This window comes from Boleophthalmus pectinirostris, unplaced genomic scaffold (assembly GCF_026225935.1).
Source record: "Boleophthalmus pectinirostris isolate CB_2022bp ecotype Guang Dong unplaced genomic scaffold, ASM2622593v1 HiC_scaffold_14, whole genome shotgun sequence".
NCBI lineage: Eukaryota > Metazoa > Chordata > Actinopteri > Gobiiformes > Gobiidae > Boleophthalmus > Boleophthalmus pectinirostris.
Genome location: NW_026571047.1, coordinates 13,957,781 through 13,976,744, shown reverse-complemented (window position 1 = coordinate 13,976,744; position 18,964 = coordinate 13,957,781).

Below are 18,964 nucleotides of genomic sequence, written 5' to 3'. Positions count from 1 at the left end.
CTTTCCATCGACATTTTCTCTTTTATTTTTGTAACAATACCCTTTCAGCCTAGTTTCCTTGCCAGGTATGAACAATTATTAAAGAAAATCTGATGTAACTGTAACTACACCACATTTCAACAATCTGATAACTCCAAATTTGGGATTGTATCACACAACTATGGGGTGTGGAGCTCAAAACAAGAGGTGTGCTGTGCCTGAATATCAGATGCAGTGGAGCAGACTGAGGGTGTGGTGTGGCGCGTTCAAAGAGTTGCCAAAATTGTAAATATATAAATGCATAACATTCACATGTTTGTGTGCCGTCCAGATGCAATTAAAGTAATTTGCGGACCTGTTTGGGACCAAATACAGTGGGCAAATGTGAGATAAGAATGCGAGTGGTCAGTAGTACACTGAAAAAATTGTCCTAGAGGGCTTGTTCAAATTGCAAACACAAATTTGACAACAATAACATTACTTATTTACGATTTTCTGTCCAATATGTTTAAATCTTACAAGGTCGCTTGATTGTGGCCAATGTTAGATCTGCATATTTTAATCAAGCTGTGGAAATATGACTTTGTTATCGTTTGCGGTGAAGCTCCTCCCTCTGGAATTCCCCTCCCCAAAATTTTGGGTGGGAAAATTCAAATGTAGCAGGATTATTAGGCTTATTTTAATAGAGCCATAAGCAGGACACAGGACAGTTAAAGGGGCAGAGGACATGCAGTGTGCATCCAGGAGGACTGTGAGAGCTAATGTGGAGGTAAACCTTTTAAAGATTTTTTGCTTCTCTGGCCTAGAATGTAGTCATTATAAACACATGTTTGCCTTGTTTTATTTGAAATTAGGGTTAATCTAAGGACTGTAAAAAAAAAATAAGTTGGGATATACAATAAAACAATCCATACTGTGCCACGTGAACGCGTATTGTGTATTACAGGCGGGTAGTAATTACACACGGGTGGGGGTCAGGACTAAACCAGGTCTAAACCAGGACTAATCTTGGATTTAAGAGAGAAAACGCCGAGCAGTTTGTCCGCAAAGTGCGATCGGGCAATTGCCGCGTTTAACTCCGTGAGGTGCAGAGCTGAGCCGGTCCTTTCTCTTGCAGTCACCTCCGAGCCCGTCCTGAAGGTGAGTCCTGTTTCAGTTCTGGTTTAGTCCTGGTTTATTCCTGTTTTAGTCCTAGTTCAGTTGTGGATTAGTCCTCCTCTTCAGTCCTGGAATCAGTCCTGGGTTAGTCCTGGTTTAGTCTTGGTTCAGTCCCTGGCATAGACAGCGCAAAAGTTTGATTTAATCTCTGGTTAACGGGCAGGTGTGGTCCTGTACTGCGTGGTTGCGTTGTTGTACTGGGGATCTCCAAAATGGACCCGTGCGGGACTCTGCGCTGTAGGGCTACATTACGGAATAAATGAATCTTCAGTTTGTTACATAAAGAAGGAGGAAAATAACACAAGGACAACAGCAGCAACAAGTTTTAAGAAGGAAGTAAAAAGGGTTGCACCTGTCCTGTCTAAGAAAAGTGTATAAAGTTTGTGGGGAGGGGTTTTACAGCCTTAACACAGATAGAATTGTAAAATATAAAGCAGACTACTTCGCGGATTTCACCTATCGCGGGTTATTTTTAGAACGTAACCCCTGCGATAAACGAGGGATCACTGTAGTCTCACCTCACAACCTGTACACATAGACTCACACTTGTCCCGACGGGGATGGAAAACGGAGAATTTCTTGTACAAGTCATTGTTAAATGCGCATTTGTGCTTCAGTATGTTGCAGACTGACCGACTGTTTGTGTCTCGCTCCTTCTGAGTCACAGACGCTACGAGAGACACTCAGTTTAATGCCCCCAATGAACGGTACTGAAAACCCGGACATTTGCATCACTTTATAAAAAAAAAAAACGGATGCCCCGGACAGGACGCAAAATACGGACATGTCCGGGGAAAAACGGACATTTGGTCACCCTAACATTAGTAAAATGTCACTGAGGTGAGGTAAGGCAAATTCTTTTTTTATTTTTTTTATTTATAGGCAGTGAAACATTTTGTAAACAATGTGTGAACAGTAACAGAGTGCCTAATATGCAATAATGTAAACAACTCTTAACAATTATAGGTCAGGTATTTCTCTAGGCTTAATGACACAGCCTGATCTTGTGGTGTAATGAGGCTGCTCCTGTAGCTGGCTATTTGGGGCTGGGACAGGTTCAGTGCCACTGGATTGAAGTAGGTTGGTTGGTTGGTCACATCTTTGGTTGTTTTCATGTATGGCTGGAGTCTCTTTGGATTCATGAAGGTGGCGTCTGTTGCACCGAAAACTCTGTCCCTCCTCTGGTTTGATGTGATAGCTCCTGTCAGTGTGAGCAGGTTGTGTCACTGTGGCAGGTCTCCATGATTCATCATCTTGATCATCAGAAACGGATGTGTACACCTACTGGTAAAGGTGGGAGAGCTTTAACTGACCTGTTATAATACAGTTGTTGTCAGGGCTGACACGCTTCTCTGTGTTGCTTCACAGTGCTGTTGTGTTGACAGATATGTAAATGTGATTACTATAGTGGTTAGTGTAATATTACTGAGATGTACACCTCACCTGTAGAGGGCGACGTAACAGAGAAGAAAGTTAATACCAGTGTAACGTGGCCATGTGGAAAAACGGATTGCTGCATTAAATATTATTGAAGATTCATCTAGCCTTCGTTTTTCTTCTACACCACCAACATAACAAATTGGCGACGAGGATGAGCGCGTCAGTACCGTGCCCACCGTTTTTTCTTCCACATGTTGGTGAGCCGCCTATTCCTTTTGCTACTTGGCGGAAAATGTTTGCTAACTACATGCTGGTTATAAATGCTACTGGAGATGCATGGCCAGACGCCAGAAAACGAGCTGTATTACTGCACTGCCTTGGCCCAGAAGGACAACGTCTTTTCTACACTTTACCGGACCAAGGTGACACAATGGCAACAGCGATGGCTGCACTCGAAAAGCATTTCGTCCCGAAAGTCAATGTCGTAGCCTGCATACACACATTCCGACAACGTGTTCAGCGTTCGGACGAGACGGCTACTCAGTACGTGGCTGCGCTAAGAGACTTGGCTGCATCATGCGAGTTTGGAGTGATGGAGGGTGAGATGATAAGAGATCAGCTCATTTCAAATACACATCTCAGTGCTGTGCGAGATAAACTCCTCCTTGAAAACGAACTGACTTTGGACAAAGCGGAAACTATTGCTACACAAGTTGAGGCTGCGGTGAAAAACGCTACGCTGCTAACAGCTAACAGACATGCACCCACGGCGCCAGTACAGGCAATCGGTGCGTCCCGCTCAACTTTTCGAGGGAAAAGAGATTCATGTCCCACCAAGTCCAGTGCTCATGACCGTAACAAGCAAGCTACAACGGCTAATAAGCAACAACGCAAATGCTTTAGATGTGGATCAAACAAACATATTGCCACTGACAGAAACTGTCCAGCTGCTTCAGTACAGTGTAATAACTGTGGGAAAAGAGGACATTTTGCCAAGGTATGCAGATCAGGTGCTAAATCTGTAAACCAAATACAAGAAGTTGTCGTGCCTGAGTTAGCCATTCTTTGTGTTGATAATGTTAAGTTGGCAGCTGCAGCATTTGATAAGCTCACGTGCGCAGTCAATATTGAGGCACCAAAAGGGAACGAGCATCCAGTTGAACTAATAGTGGACACTGGAGCTTCTGTTTCCATCTTACCAGAGACATTGTACAAGAAACATTTTGCTAACTGCACACTCCAAGAGCCTCAAATCAAGCTAGTCACTTATTCCAAGGGTCACTTACCTGTCCTGGGCTGTCTCCATGCAGAAATTACGACTAAACGAGAAAAGACTGTGCCAGCAACTTTCTATATTGTGAAAGCTGGATCCCCCTTGCTGGGTTTGGACCTGATTAAAACCCTGGGGGTCAACATCATTGATGGCAAAGTACTCCTTGACGTGGACAATGCAAACACGCCATCTGCTGGTGAGCTTGGCACAGTGCACAACATTGACTATACTCCAACTCAAACACTTGGATGTGTCAAAGGATTCATTCACAAAGTGCAAGTCAACAACAAAATCAAACCAGTACGCCAGAAACTACGATGTCTACCGCTCAGCATACGTAAGGAAGTGTCAGCTGAACTGACTCGACTACTGCAAGCAGGCATCATTGAAAGAGTGGATGCTTCGGAGTGGGTGAGTCCTCTGGTTGTGGGAAGGAAACGCAAAGGGGGGCTACGCTTATGTGTTGACCTCCATGAACCAAATAAAAGTGTCGTAATGGACTGTTACCCACTTCCTCATATGGAGAACCTCTTTGCAGAACTGTCTGGCGCCACTCACTACAGCCAGATCGACTTAAGCTCAGCATACCACCAGTTACCTCTGCACCCGGAAAGTCGCAAACTAACTGCTTTCATAACTCACGACGGCTTGTTCCAGTTCACACGTGTTCCATTTGGTCTTGCATCTGCACCATCTGCTTTCCAAAAGATGATGGAGACCATATTAAAGGACTTGCCAGGTGTACAGAACTACTTGGATGACATTGTTGTCTATGGAGCCTCAAAAGAAGAGCATGACCGTCATCTACAAGCAGTCCTCAAGCGCCTAAGTGAAGCTGGACTGCAGATCAACTTCGGGAAAAGTGCATTTGCCCAAACAGACATTACTTTCCTTGGCCATGTCATTTCCAAAGACGGCTTACGCCCTAGCTTGGATCATCTCACTGCTATCGCGGAAGCACCTCCACCGAAGGACATGCCAGCACTACGCTCCTTCCTGGGACTGACTTCATGGTTCAGCAAGTTTATTCCTAACTATGCTACACTAGTTGAACCCCTGCGCCAAAGACTCAAAACTAGTCCACAAGCTGAGTTGCACTGGGACAAGGAGGCAAATGAAAGCTTTATAAAACTGAAACAAATGCTCCTTGATAGTCCACCACTAGCCATTTATAACCCTAAACTGCCAACAGTAATCACAACAGATGCTTCTGACTATGGCTTGGGGGCTGTTCTTACCCAGTTCCATTCAGACAATACAGAATGCATAGTGGCGTTTGCATCACGTACACTGACGCCCGCCGAAAGAAAATACTCCACTACAGAAAAGGAAGCCCTTGCCTGTGTGTGGGCTGTCGAGAGATGGAGAACATACGTCTGGGGGCGCAGATTCACACTTCGAACAGACCATCAGGCCCTGACTACACTTCTCAACACAAAAGGTATGAACAGAGCAGGGATGAGGATTGCAAGATGGTCAGCTAGGCTAATGTGCTTTGTATGACATTGAGTACCGACCAGGGAAAATGTGCTGGCCGACTGTCTCTCACGTGTCCCTCTGGAGTCAACTTCACTGACTGAATCTGAACCAGACTTATATGTAGAAATAGCTGAAATCTCTTCATTGTTCTCTGCACTGCCTCTCTCTGACTTTAAAGCTGAATCTGAGGACTGTCCTGAACTTAAACTACTCAGGCAGGTCAGTCAGTCCAAGTGGCCTAAAACTAAAAAGTCTCTCCCCATTGAAATACAGCCATACTTTCTAGTGAGACACGAACTTGCAGTTGACTCCCCACTGGTATTTCGGGGCACACGTCTGGTTGTCCCTAAGTCACTCAGAGAGCGCATTGTACACCTTGCACACGAGGGTCACCAAGGCATTGTGCACACCAAGCAATGCCTCAGAGAACTTTACTGGTTTCCAAATATGGACTCTTTAGGTTACACTGTCCTCTCCTCATGCACAGTGTGTCAGTCATGTGATAAAACTGCCAAAGCATCACCTGCCCCTTTGCAGCCAGTAGAGTTCCCCGAAGGCCCCTTTCAACATGTGGCTGTGGACATTGTTGGTCCTTTTGAACGTGGGCCACAGGACTGCAGATTTGCTATCACTCTAGTAGACTACTTTAGCAAATGGCGAGAAGTAGCCTTCACCCCAAATGCAACTACAGCTACTGTCCTTACTTTTCTGTCAGCTGTTTTCTCTCGTGAAGGTAACCCCTGTGTTATAACAACTGATAATGGTCCACAGTTCACTTCTTGTGCTTTTGCAGACTTCCTGAAAGAAAGAGGAATTAAGCACATCAAAACAAGTGTGTACCACCCTCAAGCAAATGGGTGTGTCGAACGATTCAACAGAGTGCTCAAAGACTGTATCCAAGGAGCCCAGGCAGTTCATAAGCCATGGAGACCAACAGTGACTGCTATGCTCCAAAACTACAGGGCTACACCCCATGCTACAACCAATGAGTCTCCTTTCAAGCTCTTGCGAGGGAGACCTATGAGAACAAAACTCCACATACTGCCATATCATGACTGCACAGGACAGTATGGCCAAGTGAGATCCAGAGTGGCTCTGCAACAAGAGAAAAGTAAGCGTTACACTGACAAAAAAAGAGGTGCCAGAACTCCCACATTTGCAGTTGGAGACAAGGTGCGTATCCGCAAGCCTTTTCTTGTTGGGAAAGGAGAGAGACAGTACACTGACCCTGTGTCCATTCAACAACAAACTGGACACAGCACCTTCATCTTGAGTGACGGGAAAAGGTGGAATGCAACTCGCCTTTCTCTCTGCCCAGAGAGAGCAGTGGAACCTCATCAAGCTGGTACTGCTGGACAAGATACCAGCCAGACCGAGACTGGACCAAATCGTGCTGCTCCACAAAGAGAGCACAAACCACCCACATGGACTAAGGACTATGTAATGAAATAGCATAAAAGTCAAAGTAGCCAATAAAGCAAAACAGTTCTGATAATAGGTACTTTTGGTAAAAATGATAGGTACGTTTGGTTCAAATGGTTATTACATAAATTTGAGATTTACCACCAACTGCTGATTTTAAGTTAAAGTATTGTATGTATTTTATTTTGATAGGAATGCAACGCAGCTACAGAAAAGAAACAACTTCAGATTACTTTTATTTTTAAATCACTCTTTACTTGTTCTACAGTTCTACAATCTTTATGAGTAATGGGGGAGATGTTGTGTTGACAGATATTTAAATGTGATTACTATAGTGGTTAGTGTAATATTACTGAGATGTACACCTCACCTGTAGAGGGCGACGTAACAGAGAAGAAAGTTAATACCAGTGTAACGTGGCCATGTGGAAAAACGGATTGCTGCATTAAATATTACTGAAGATTCATCTAGCCTTCGTTTTTCTTCTACACCACCAACATAACAAGTGCGTTGAGGGATTACCTTTGGCTGCAGCTGTGCAGCTGTTGATGGGAGAATCGAGCGCAGTCTGCGGCTCATTAGTAGTTGTGCTGGGGACTTTAGATTGTCCATAGGGGTGTTTTTGTTCTCTAACAGTCCAAAGTAGGGGTCTTTATTGTCAGCTTTAGCTTTGTCTAGGATGCATTTGGCTATTTGCACTGTCTTTTCAACAAGACCGTTGCTTTGTGGGTATCTCAGGCTTGTGGTGATATATATAAAGTCTTATACTTCCGCAAAGCATTCAAACTCTCCTGCGTTGTGGCAGGGGCCATTGTCGCTGATGACATGTTCCGGGTTGCCATGGTGTGCAAATCTGCTTTGAGTTTTAGGATGACAGAGGATGCAGTGCTACTACTAGTCTCTCCATTTCAAAATATTGACTATAATAGTCCACGATGGTGATGTAGTGTTGTCATTCCATGTGAATAGGTCTGTTCCTACTACTTGCCATGGACTTTGTGGAATAGTATGTGACAGTAGTGATTCCTTGGTGTTTGCACTGTGTCGCTCTTGACATATACATGCACATGACATATATATGCACTCGGAAAGTCTTTAAATGTATATAGTTATTTTATTTTGTAATGTCTGTGGTTGACGTCAGTAATGATGTCACTTCCCGTTTGTGTTTCTTTACCTTGAGTTTCACCACAGCACTGGTTGTTTTCTTGTGTTTTACTGTTATATCTGTATAGTGCATCTGTCTAGTAAGCCGTTCCGTAAGTTTTTCATAGTCTATCGGGTGACCATCGTATCTTCGCTATTATAGCCAAGTGTAACCCGACACCAATTAAGCCGTATTAAGCACGCAATGGCTGCAGCAATGCAGTTGCGTCATTAATCCTATAGAGGGCGCCAAAGACCGCTGTACCATTTCAGTGTTTGTTAGCGATAGTCCATATATTATTTGCTATTAACGAAACTTATTTATGTATACTCTTTATATATCATAATTCTAATATTGTTTTTTGTATCCTTTGTTCTTATTTCAGCCACACATATACACACACACACACATCCAAATCCAGCCACACGGCTATAACCTTGCCTTGCCAATATGAACCTATAACCACAATATCTGCAATAAAGATCATTGGCGTACCAGCCCTCTCCATGCCCACTCTCTGACCGGAGCCACTCTTGCAAATTCCTATCAAATCAGCAAACACCAGAGAGTCCCACCCTATCACATGGTCCTTCGAGCCGGATTGGATCGAGATTTGCAGAGAACATGGAGTCACAACAACTGCCTACAGACCCAGCAGTGCATCCTAGACCCCAGCGGGAGAGACGGCTACCCTCACACCTGGATGACTTTGCAGTTGGATATCATCCTACAGTTACAGATCCATCTACTCAGCCTGCACCAGTACCTACATTTGAGGATGGAGCAGCAGCCCCAGAGCTCACCGTGCTGAGACCACCTTCGCCAACACTGCCTGTGAGAATACAGTCACGCCAAGGGCCAAGGCTCAGTAGCTTCTCACCATAGTACAGCCAAATCCCAAGCCAGTGTTCATTCACTATCCCAGAGATCTGTTACCAAGACGCTGTCAGAGCTGCAGAACACCATGATGGAGGAGAGGATGAAGCGCATGGAGCTAGCAGAGGCATAGAGGCAAGTCATGGAGCAGACACTGGTGGATGAGCAGTGCCTTCTACTAGACCAGCAAGCACGAGAGGCCCTGCATGAAAAAGAAGAGCTTCTCAGAGAGCAAGAGCGGGAGAGACGTCGACCAGAGGAGAAAGCGGAGATTGCATACGGGTCAAAAGAGGCTATTACCAGACAGCAAATACTGCAGCGCCAACTGAAGGAGAAAGAGATGGATGGAGAGAAAGCTGCTCTTATCACTTCCTTCCTGAAAGAAGAGGAGACAAAGAGTCCACCCCACTCCAGGCCCCTCAGTGTAAGTGATTACAAGTGACCTATCCACAGCCCACAAATTACCACCGCGTTCACAGGGTCCCCCTGATATGCTCCACTCTACTTCCTTCACCCAAGCTCCTCCTCCCATCTTTAATACAGTCAATCCTCCTGTCTCTACTAGTCCCCCACCAATCCTTGCTGCTGCTACAAAAGACAGAGTCTCTGCCACCACCATCCCTCCTGTTGTTCCAGTCTCCAACCCTGTTCCACTACCACTTCATAGTCACATGGTGGGTGCCCCCATACAGCATGCTGCACTACCATCCCAGGTGCCATATACTCCCCCATTCAACCAAGCACAGATGGTCCGCGGCCACGCCCAAGTCCAGCATGTACCACCCTCTCCATCTTCTTATCCTGCCCTGCCATCTACCCCTCCCCAGGTGACAGGTCCTCCTCCAGGCCTCAGAGCAGCATCTGGCACAGACTTCCTGGAGTTATTAGTTACCACGTCCTATAGGCTTCCTCGGCCAGCCTTACCCCATTTCACTTCTGGGAAAGAATCAATGCTCAGTGCACATGCCCATCTCACTGAACAGTTCAAATACCAAGCTCTCCTTGATCATTTGAAGCTGCCCAGCGCCTACAAACTAGTCCAAGCCTACATGTGCGACCCCAGGCCATACACATCCCAAACCTCAGAGCCATCCCTTCAACGTGTATTACAACACAGAGGATCAAGCCAGGGTGACTCCTCCAGCTCCCCATAGTAAGTCTCCCAAAGCCAGACCTACTGTCAAGCCTTACTGCCCATACTGCGACACCAGAGAGCATTACCTCAGCCTCTGCCCCAAATTCAAGTCACTCTCCACTGCAGAAGTTTCTGCTTGGATTAAAGATCGAAGCTGTTGGAGATGTGGCAGGAACCACACACCTGAGACATGCACTCTGAAGAAGCTACGTAACACCTGCAAGCAGTTACACATCACCATTCTTCACGATGTGAGTCAACCTGAATCCAAGAAGGTGCTCATGGTCAGTACCACGCCAGATACTGTCTACGCTGACAGCCCTAGTCATCCACAATGGGTTATGCTCAAACTGGTGAAAATACGCCTCTACAATGCAGAGCATTCCCTTGAAGGTTTCACCATTCTCGACGATGGATCCGAAAGAACGATCATCGTTTCTTCTGCAGTCAGACACCTCCACTTAACCACAGAGCCAGAGAGCCTTCCTTTACGCACCATTCGCCATGAGGTGATCCACCTTCAGGGAGCTGCTGTCTCCTTTGATATCTCCCCAGCTCATTCTTCCAAGTCAAGGTACACCTTCCATCACGCCTTCACTGCTGATGAGCCTAGCCTGTCTGAACACAGTTACCGTGTCAAGTCACTCCAGTGCAAGTATTCCCACCTGCAGAAACTTCCACTGCCACTAGTTGACTTTTCATTCCTAAGCAACCAGTTCAAGCAGGTCCTCCTGGGAGTCCCTTAACGGTGTGCACTGCTCTAGGGTGGGCGCTCCAAGGCCCAGCCAATCTGAGTCATCAGCCTGCTGACATCCCACACTGCTACTTTACTATGTCTCCCACCTTCGAACTGCAACGACATGTCGAACGTATGTGGCAAGTAGACATTCTGCCCTTTGCCAACACCAAGACTGGCACCCGCTCTAAAGAACACCAGCAAGCCCTAGAACTGTTAGAGCAACGTACTGTTAAAGTGGAAGTGGATGGAGTAAGAAGATATGCCACACCACCGCTCAGACGTAAAGCAAGCCCCAGTCTTTGGGTACCGAAAAACACTCTTCTCCCACAGCTGTGGACAACAGAGCGTCGCTTGGCTAAAAATCCTGCCCTGTCAGACACCTACTGTCAAGAAATACAGAAACTGAAACAGTCTATAAGCTATGCTATCCCCCGCCTGCTGACACAGTAGACAGCTCTACTGAGTCCTGGTACCTGCCCCACCATGTTGTCCACCACAACGGCAAGGCTAGGATTGTCTACAACTGTTCCTACCAGCACACCGGCCAGATCCTGAACAGCTAGCTCCTACCTGGTCCGACCTATCTATCACAACACCCATGTGACCAACATGGATGCGACTCAGTATGTCACTGATCTCATCTCTGTAATTCCTGATTTTATATCTGTGATTCTATTACTCCTGTACGAGTGACAGACATTGTTTGCGCTTGGCCAACCTGGCTTTGTGACTTGTTTTAACATTGTGAGCTAAAGGCCTGTGCAGTAGCTGCTGTTATTTCCTGTAGTTTTTTGTCGATGACTGCTATGTTGCTGATGAGAGTATGTATTTGAGCATCCATACCCACACAAGCTGTTGTCATGATACTCAGTTGACTTTCTTGACAACGTGTCTGCAACCGCTATCACTTTTCCGGGTTTGTGTGTGATGTAAATGTCGTACTTTTGAAGTTGCAATACCATTCTTTGAAGGCGAGGTTGTTTCTTGAGTATTGCGTTGGTTGTGGCTGAGGTGCTGCTCTCCTTGGCTTAGATTTATTTGAGGCATTGCAAATGAAACTTGAAGGGAGACAAGTTGTAACCACTGTCCCCTCTTACCAGTCTCAAAAGCCTACTGCAACTTTACAGTGCAAGCCTATTGTGCAAAGTACTGAACCTGCTAATGTTCTGGAGGTTCTGGTTCAGGAAATAGGCTGTGCTAAAAACTTTGTTCTCAAAGAGCAAATATTGCCCAATGCTGTTCCAGTACAACAGAAACTGAGAAGACTACCATTTTCAGTAAGACAGGCGGTTTCAGAGGAGCTAAAAGATCTCCAGGACAAGGGGATCATAGAGCGCATTGATGCTTCTCCTTGGGTCTCTCCCATAGTTGTATCACAGAGGAGAGATGGTGGGAAACTGTGCATGTGTGTGGATTTGAGAGAACCAAACAAGGCTATTGTTGCAGACTTTCACCCCTTACCCTACATGGATGAACTGTTCTCCAATCTGCGAGGGGCTACTGTTTTCTTCACCATTGATCTAGCTTCTGCCTACCACCAAATGCCACTGCATCCTGAGAGTCGTGATATCACTGATTTATCACTCATGATGGACTTTTTCGTTTTTGTAGGGTGCCATTTGGCTTAGCTTCTGCCCCTTCAGCCTTTCAGAAAATTGTTTCAATCGTGCTTTCAGGTTTGGAAGGTGTACAAGCATACCTGGATGACATCATCTGCTACGGTGTCACACAAAAGGCCCATGATGACAACTTGCGCAGAGTACTTCATGCCCTGACCAATGCTGGTCTCAAACTAAACATGCACAAATGCAAGTTCAACCAATCATGTCTGAACTACATGGGGCATACCATTTCAAAAGATGGATTTCACCCTGACCAGGACAGACTTACTGCAGTCATCAGTGCTCCTGCCCCACATGATATGTCTTCTCTGAGATCTTTCCTGGGTCTCGCGTCCTGGTACAGTAAGTTCATTCTAGATTTTGCTACAGTTGCTGAACCACTGCATGCAATGCTCAGGGACTCCACTGATTTGAACTTCAGAAGGTCGGTCCAAGCAGAGACTAGCTTTACTGCACTCAAAAGACTGATAGTTAATAGTCCTGCCTTAGCTCTGTATGACCCTGATTTGCCAACCTACGTTACTACTGATGCCTCTGATTACGGACTGGGTGCGGTACTGACACAAATACATTCAGATCAAAGTGAGAGAGTTAAAGCTTTTGCATCCAGAACACTCTCCCCTGCAGAACGCAAATACTCTACTGTGGAACGTGAAGCACTTGCCTGCATCTGGGCTGTTTAAAGGTGGAGGACCTACCTCTGGGGACGCCGTTTTGTCCTCCACACAGACCATCAGGCACTTACAACCCTACTCACCTCCAAAGGCTCTGGCCGTGCTGGACTGAGAATCGCCAGGTGGTCAGCACGACTGCTTTGCTTCACCTATGACATCACCTACCGCCCAGGTCATCTGAATGTGACTGCAGATTGCCTCTCTAGGCTGCCACTTACTGTTGCAAATGAGGCTAGATGAACCAGATATGATTGCTGCTGTCTTTAAAGAGTCATTGTGCGCTCTTTCTCTTTCAGAGTTCACTGCTGCCTGTGAAAGTTGTCCAGAGCTTGTACTGTTACACCAGCAGATTGAGAAAGGTTGGCCCAAATCCAAAAAAGCCCTACCAGAGAATATTACACCATATTTTCAGGTACGAGACGAGCTGTCAGTACATGATTCACTCATTTTGAGAGGGACTGATCGCTTAGTTGTTCCCATTTCACTTCGAGCCAGAGTAGTTGATTTGGCACATGAGGGACACCAAGGTATTGTCCGTACCAAACAAAAACTGCGTGAGCTTTACTGGTGGCCATTGCTAGACAGGTTGGTACACTTTGTCATTGCCTCTTGTGTTTCTTGCCAGTTCAGTGATAAAGTTGCTGTTACTGCTCCTGCTCCACTTAAACCAGTTGATGTGCCAAGAAGGCCATGGGAAAAAGTTGCTATAAACATTACAGGTCCATTTGAAAATGCTGCTTGGGATTGCCGCTATGCCATTGTACTCACAGACTAGTACAGTAAATGGCCTGAAGTTGCATTTTCCTCTACTGTCACTACAGATGTTGTAATTCGATTTTTAGCCACTGTGTTCAGTAGCTAAGGTAATCCAAATTTCTTAGTCTCCGATAATAGATGTCGGTTTACATCTCATGGATTTGCAAATTTTCTAAGAGAGAAAGAGAGATACAGCACCTGAGAGCCAGTGTGTACTACCCAAAAGCAAATGGTGCTATTGAGAGATTTAATAGAGTACTGAAGGACTGCATACAGACAACTGAAAGAAGCCGCAGACCATGGAAAGAGGCTGTTACTGAGTTTTTGCACAACTACAGAGCCACTCCACATGCAACTATTGGTGCAAATCCATTCGAGCTACTCCGAAACAGGAAAATGCGCACCAAAGTGAACATTCCTCCTGTAGCAAATAAAAACAAAACACATGCCCAAATCAAAGAGACTGTGAAAAGAAAACAGGACCGAATGAAAGAACACACCGACAAGAGAATGCAAGCAAAACCACCAACATTCAAAGTGAGTGACACTGTTCATGTTCGCAGACCAGAACACGTTCCCAAAGTGCTACGATACCACACTATTCATAATATAGAGTTTGACTCCAGATTCGCTCTTGTAACCGTGAGCATCACGAGCCTCATTTGAGCAGCGCTGAACTCTGTGGGTCACACTCACTTAGTCCACTTCTTTTATACAATCTATGCAACAACATGGCTTAGGAATCATCATCATTCTGGCACTGGCTGCTGCTCTGACACATGTTGGTACAGGCTAAATCTTTAGTTTCTGGTGTGCAGTTCTCCAGTTGCCTTTGTACTTAGCTGTGGTGAACCATGGACCTGGACCCTGAGCCGCCACTAGGACCAATTTTGGGCCATCATGACATCATTTATTTAAAGAAAACTAAATGAAGCAAATTGCACATGCACTTCATATATTTGTTTAAGAAATGTAACCAAAAGGGGCAAACTATTTAAACCCAGGTAAAGACTGCAGGTGGTGGTTAAAATGAGGAAATGAGAGATTTTAAAGAATTTTACAATATTTATTTACAAAAATATAGATATTTGAGTTCAGGCTAAAAACAGATACAAATCAGCACAGATTCTAAAATAATCTAGGGTAGGCTACACGTGGCCGCACCCGGTGCGGGCAGCAACCACCTGGGATCAGAGTACCCACTGGGCTCCATGAACCACACACACACACACACACACACACACACACTAAATAATAAACCTAAAGGTAACTTAAAACATGCAAAGTGAGGGCATGCAAAATACCACAACACATGAGGAGTGATGAGCCTGAGATGGGGAACTCTGACACCAACCCTCCAACAAATGGGGTGACCGCGCCGCGCCAACCCTAGGAGAAAACAAATGAATTTATAAAATATACACAGGAAAAGAACAGGGTATCTAACATAACTAAAATCGGAATGGGGCAAACAATATCAATACCTAACCCACGAGAACCCCTAATTGAACAAAAACTAACTTAAATGAACCCAAACAAAACAGCAGTGGCCAACAGCATCTATAAAGCAAACATTTTGTTAGCGTGAACATCCTGTAATAAGATGAACCCCTTTAGAATCTCATAAAAACTACCTAAAATCTAAGCATGTCAGGGGCCGTGGAGCATGCGACGCAGGGGACAGGCTGTAGTCAATCTAAAAAAACACACACACAATTAAAAACCAAGAAACATTTCAAACACCCACTAATACGCAGTCAAATATTGGCACCTACCAGGTAGCTAGCATATACAAGTGGACAAGTGAAGCCGAGCAGCAGTTTGGCGATACCACTGTACCCTGCGTATAAATAGTACAAGTAATTTGGCAATACGGAAGTGAAAGCAGGGAGAGGGAGGAGTGTCTGTCGGGCTCCCAGCTCCATGGGCTCCGAGCTCTGGCCTGGCCGTGGGCTCCGAGCTCCAGTTCTTGTGTCATCCAAACAGGAGTGTCCTGCTCGTTTTTTGACGCTGCGGTCTTGCTTATATTTGCTATCACAGGGTATTCACAAAGGCCCTGAAGATGTTGTGATATGATCCACCCATATATGTACACCCATAGCGTTCAGCGCCACTCAAATGAGGCTCATGATGTTCACGGTTACAGTAGTGAATATGGAGCCAGGCTTTATATTATTCCATTCCATTTTATTCCGCTTATCTGGGGCCAGGTTGCGGGGGCAGCAGTCTGAGCAGGGTCTCCAAGACTTCCCTGTCCACACACACGTCCTCCAACTCCTCCTGGGGGATCCTGAGGAGTTCCCAGGCCAGCCAAGAGACATAGTCCCTCCAGTGTGTCGTAGGTCTTCCCCGGGGGTTCCTCCCAGTAGGACATGCCCGGAACACCTCTCCAGGGAGGCGTCCAGGAGGCATCCGGAAGAGATGCCCGAGCCACCTCATCAGGCTCCTCTCAACGTGGAGGAGCAACGGCTCTACGGCGAGCTCCTCCCGAGTGACTGAGCTCCTCACCCTATCTCTAAGGGAGCGCCTAGCCATCCTGCAAAGGAAACTAATTTTGAGCGCTTGTATCCGCGATCTCATCGTTTTGGTCATTACCCAGAGCTCATGACCATAAGTGAACGTAGATTGACAGGTAAATCGAGAGTCTGTCTTTCAGCTCAGCTTGCTCTTCACCACAACGGTCTGATACAGTGACCGCATCACTGCAGATGCTGCACCGATCCACCTTTCAGTCTCGCGCTCTGGCCTCCCCTCACTCGTGAACAAGACCTCGAGATACTTGAACTCCTCCACTTGAGGCAGGAAAAGAGGGCAAGCCGCCTTTTTCCAGGCGAGAACCACGACCTCGGACGTGGAAGAGCTGATTCTCATCCCAGCCGCTTTACACTCTGCTGCAAACTGCCCAGTGCTGCAGGTCCTGGTTTGATGAAGCCATCAGGACAACATCATCTGCAAACAGCAGAGATGATCCTGTGGTCCCCAAACCGGCCCCCCTCCGGCCCCTGACTGCACCTAGAAATTCTGTGCATAAATACAGTGAACAGAACTGGTGACAGGGGAGGCCCTGGCAAGTCCAGCATGCACCAGGAACAGGTCTGACTTACTGCCGGCAACGAACACAACTTCTGCTCTGGTCGTACAGAGACCGGACAGCCCTTAGCAAAAGGCCCCGGACCCCATACACCCGAAGCACCCTCCACAGGACACCACGAGGGACACGGTCGAATGCCTTCTCCAGATCCACAAAGGCCATGTGGATTGGTTGGGCAAACTCCCATGAACCCTTGAGCACCCGATGGAGAGTGTAGAGCTGGTCCAGTGTTCCACGACTGGGACGAAAACCACTGGCGGATTCTCCTCTCCAGTCCCTGGCATAGACCTTACCAGGGAGGCTGAGGAGTGTGATTCCCCTGTAGTTGGAACACACCCTCTGGTTCCCCTTCTTATACAGAGGGACCAACACACCGGTCTGCCAGTCCAGAGGCACTGTCCCCGACTGCCACGCAATGTTGCAGAGGCGTGTCAGCCAAGACAGCCCCACAACATCCAGAGACTTGAGATACTCAAGACAGATCTCATCCACCCACGGGCTTTATATTACGAATAGGATTTTTTTGACGGACAAAATAACAAAACAAAAAAAATTCAGGATCATGTAGAGCGGGTTCATACAAACATTTTAAGACCAAAATGTCGAGGCTCACTGCAGCAGGTACAGAGAGAGGAGCCACAAGATCCTAATGTAAGTCCATTGAAGCCAGAGTCAGAAGGAGCCAGAAGAGCCTCGTGGAGAACTTCCTATTTGGCACATGGCGGGTACAGCGTTAGACATATCCACTCATATATACGGTCTATGGTGGTATAAAAGTGATGATGATAATGATAATGTATAGAAAATGTCTTATAAAAAAAGGTTGCGTAATCATACTGTGCCTAAATGTGTATGTTGACATCCCACATCCAAATTTTATGTTAGCTACTTTTAAACTCTTTGAGTTATCTGACCAACTGCATGTGATGTTTATAGTTTGTTGTACCCTCATTGTTGATGTATTTCAACAGGATAATAAAAAAAAAACAGCAAGGAGTATTACATGCGCATATTACAGTGATATTGCAAGAAAACAACCAAACCCACTTATGCATCCTAGGGTTAATGTGGGTAAGTTTTATTGCTTTGTAACTAGCACCATTTGAATCCCTGACCCTGAAAATGTGGGCTTAGCAGTTAAAGTCAACATTTCAACTTATTCAGAGGTTGAGATATTTCAAAAAGATATTTTTGGTGTCCGTTTTAAAAAAATTAAATATGGCCACCATATAGACATCTGGGCAAATGCAAACATTGATTTTCTGACTCTGTATACTATAACCTTTCCAAAAATGTATACTTTAGCAAATCCCCCAAAAATTCCCACTAAGGTTAAAAATGAATATAAGGAACCGGACTAAGTAATAAGTTTAACATGTCCCTATTGTTCAATTACTTAGTCTTCTCTAGAGGTACCATCATTTTTGTCCAGGCCAGTTTCATTAGTTTGTTTTTCTTCATAATTCTGTTGAACAACAAATCAAAAACTGTGTCTGATTTTCACTGGCTATTTTTCAGGATTTTTTAAAATGTATTAGTTATTTTAGTGAAAATTGTTGATTTTTCTTTCATTACCAGAGGGGTACTAACAATTTTGTTCATGCCTGTATATAAAATGTGTGTGTATGTATTTGTGTATATGTGTGCAGAGGAAGCCTAATGTTTGGGGGAAACCTAAACAGCTTTCCATATGTGTTTTTTTTTTTTTTTTATTTAGCAGCAGTGGAACCGCAAACCTCAGGTGAGAGGGGGAGTGGACTGTTGAACTGGGACAGGCAGCGGGTCCGACCCATGGATCTATTGTCCGACCAGGGGGAGGAAGGAGATCAGCGGGTCTGATGTGGAATGGGGAGTGCACAAGAAAGATACCGGTTTGCTGCGTAATGGGAGGCAAAAGAACGAAGTAGAGTCCTGCACAGGTCTATTTTTGGAGACCCACACCCGCCCACATTCACGCGTCCAGCACCGCACCCACCCGTTAACCTGTGATTATATTAAAATTTTACCCGCACCCGCCCCGGACGCGTTAACATTACACCTGTTCACATGCCCGTACTCGTGATAAATCACACACATATTAAAAGCATTCTAACTGAAGCATCTATCAGAATATGAATTGAAAAGTTACGACTTCAAGAATTACAATCACAAAATTAAACGCTTTGTTCAGTATGAATAGGAATTCACAGACGCGATTTTACTGTCAAAAATATGTTATCACTTCACAGGCATT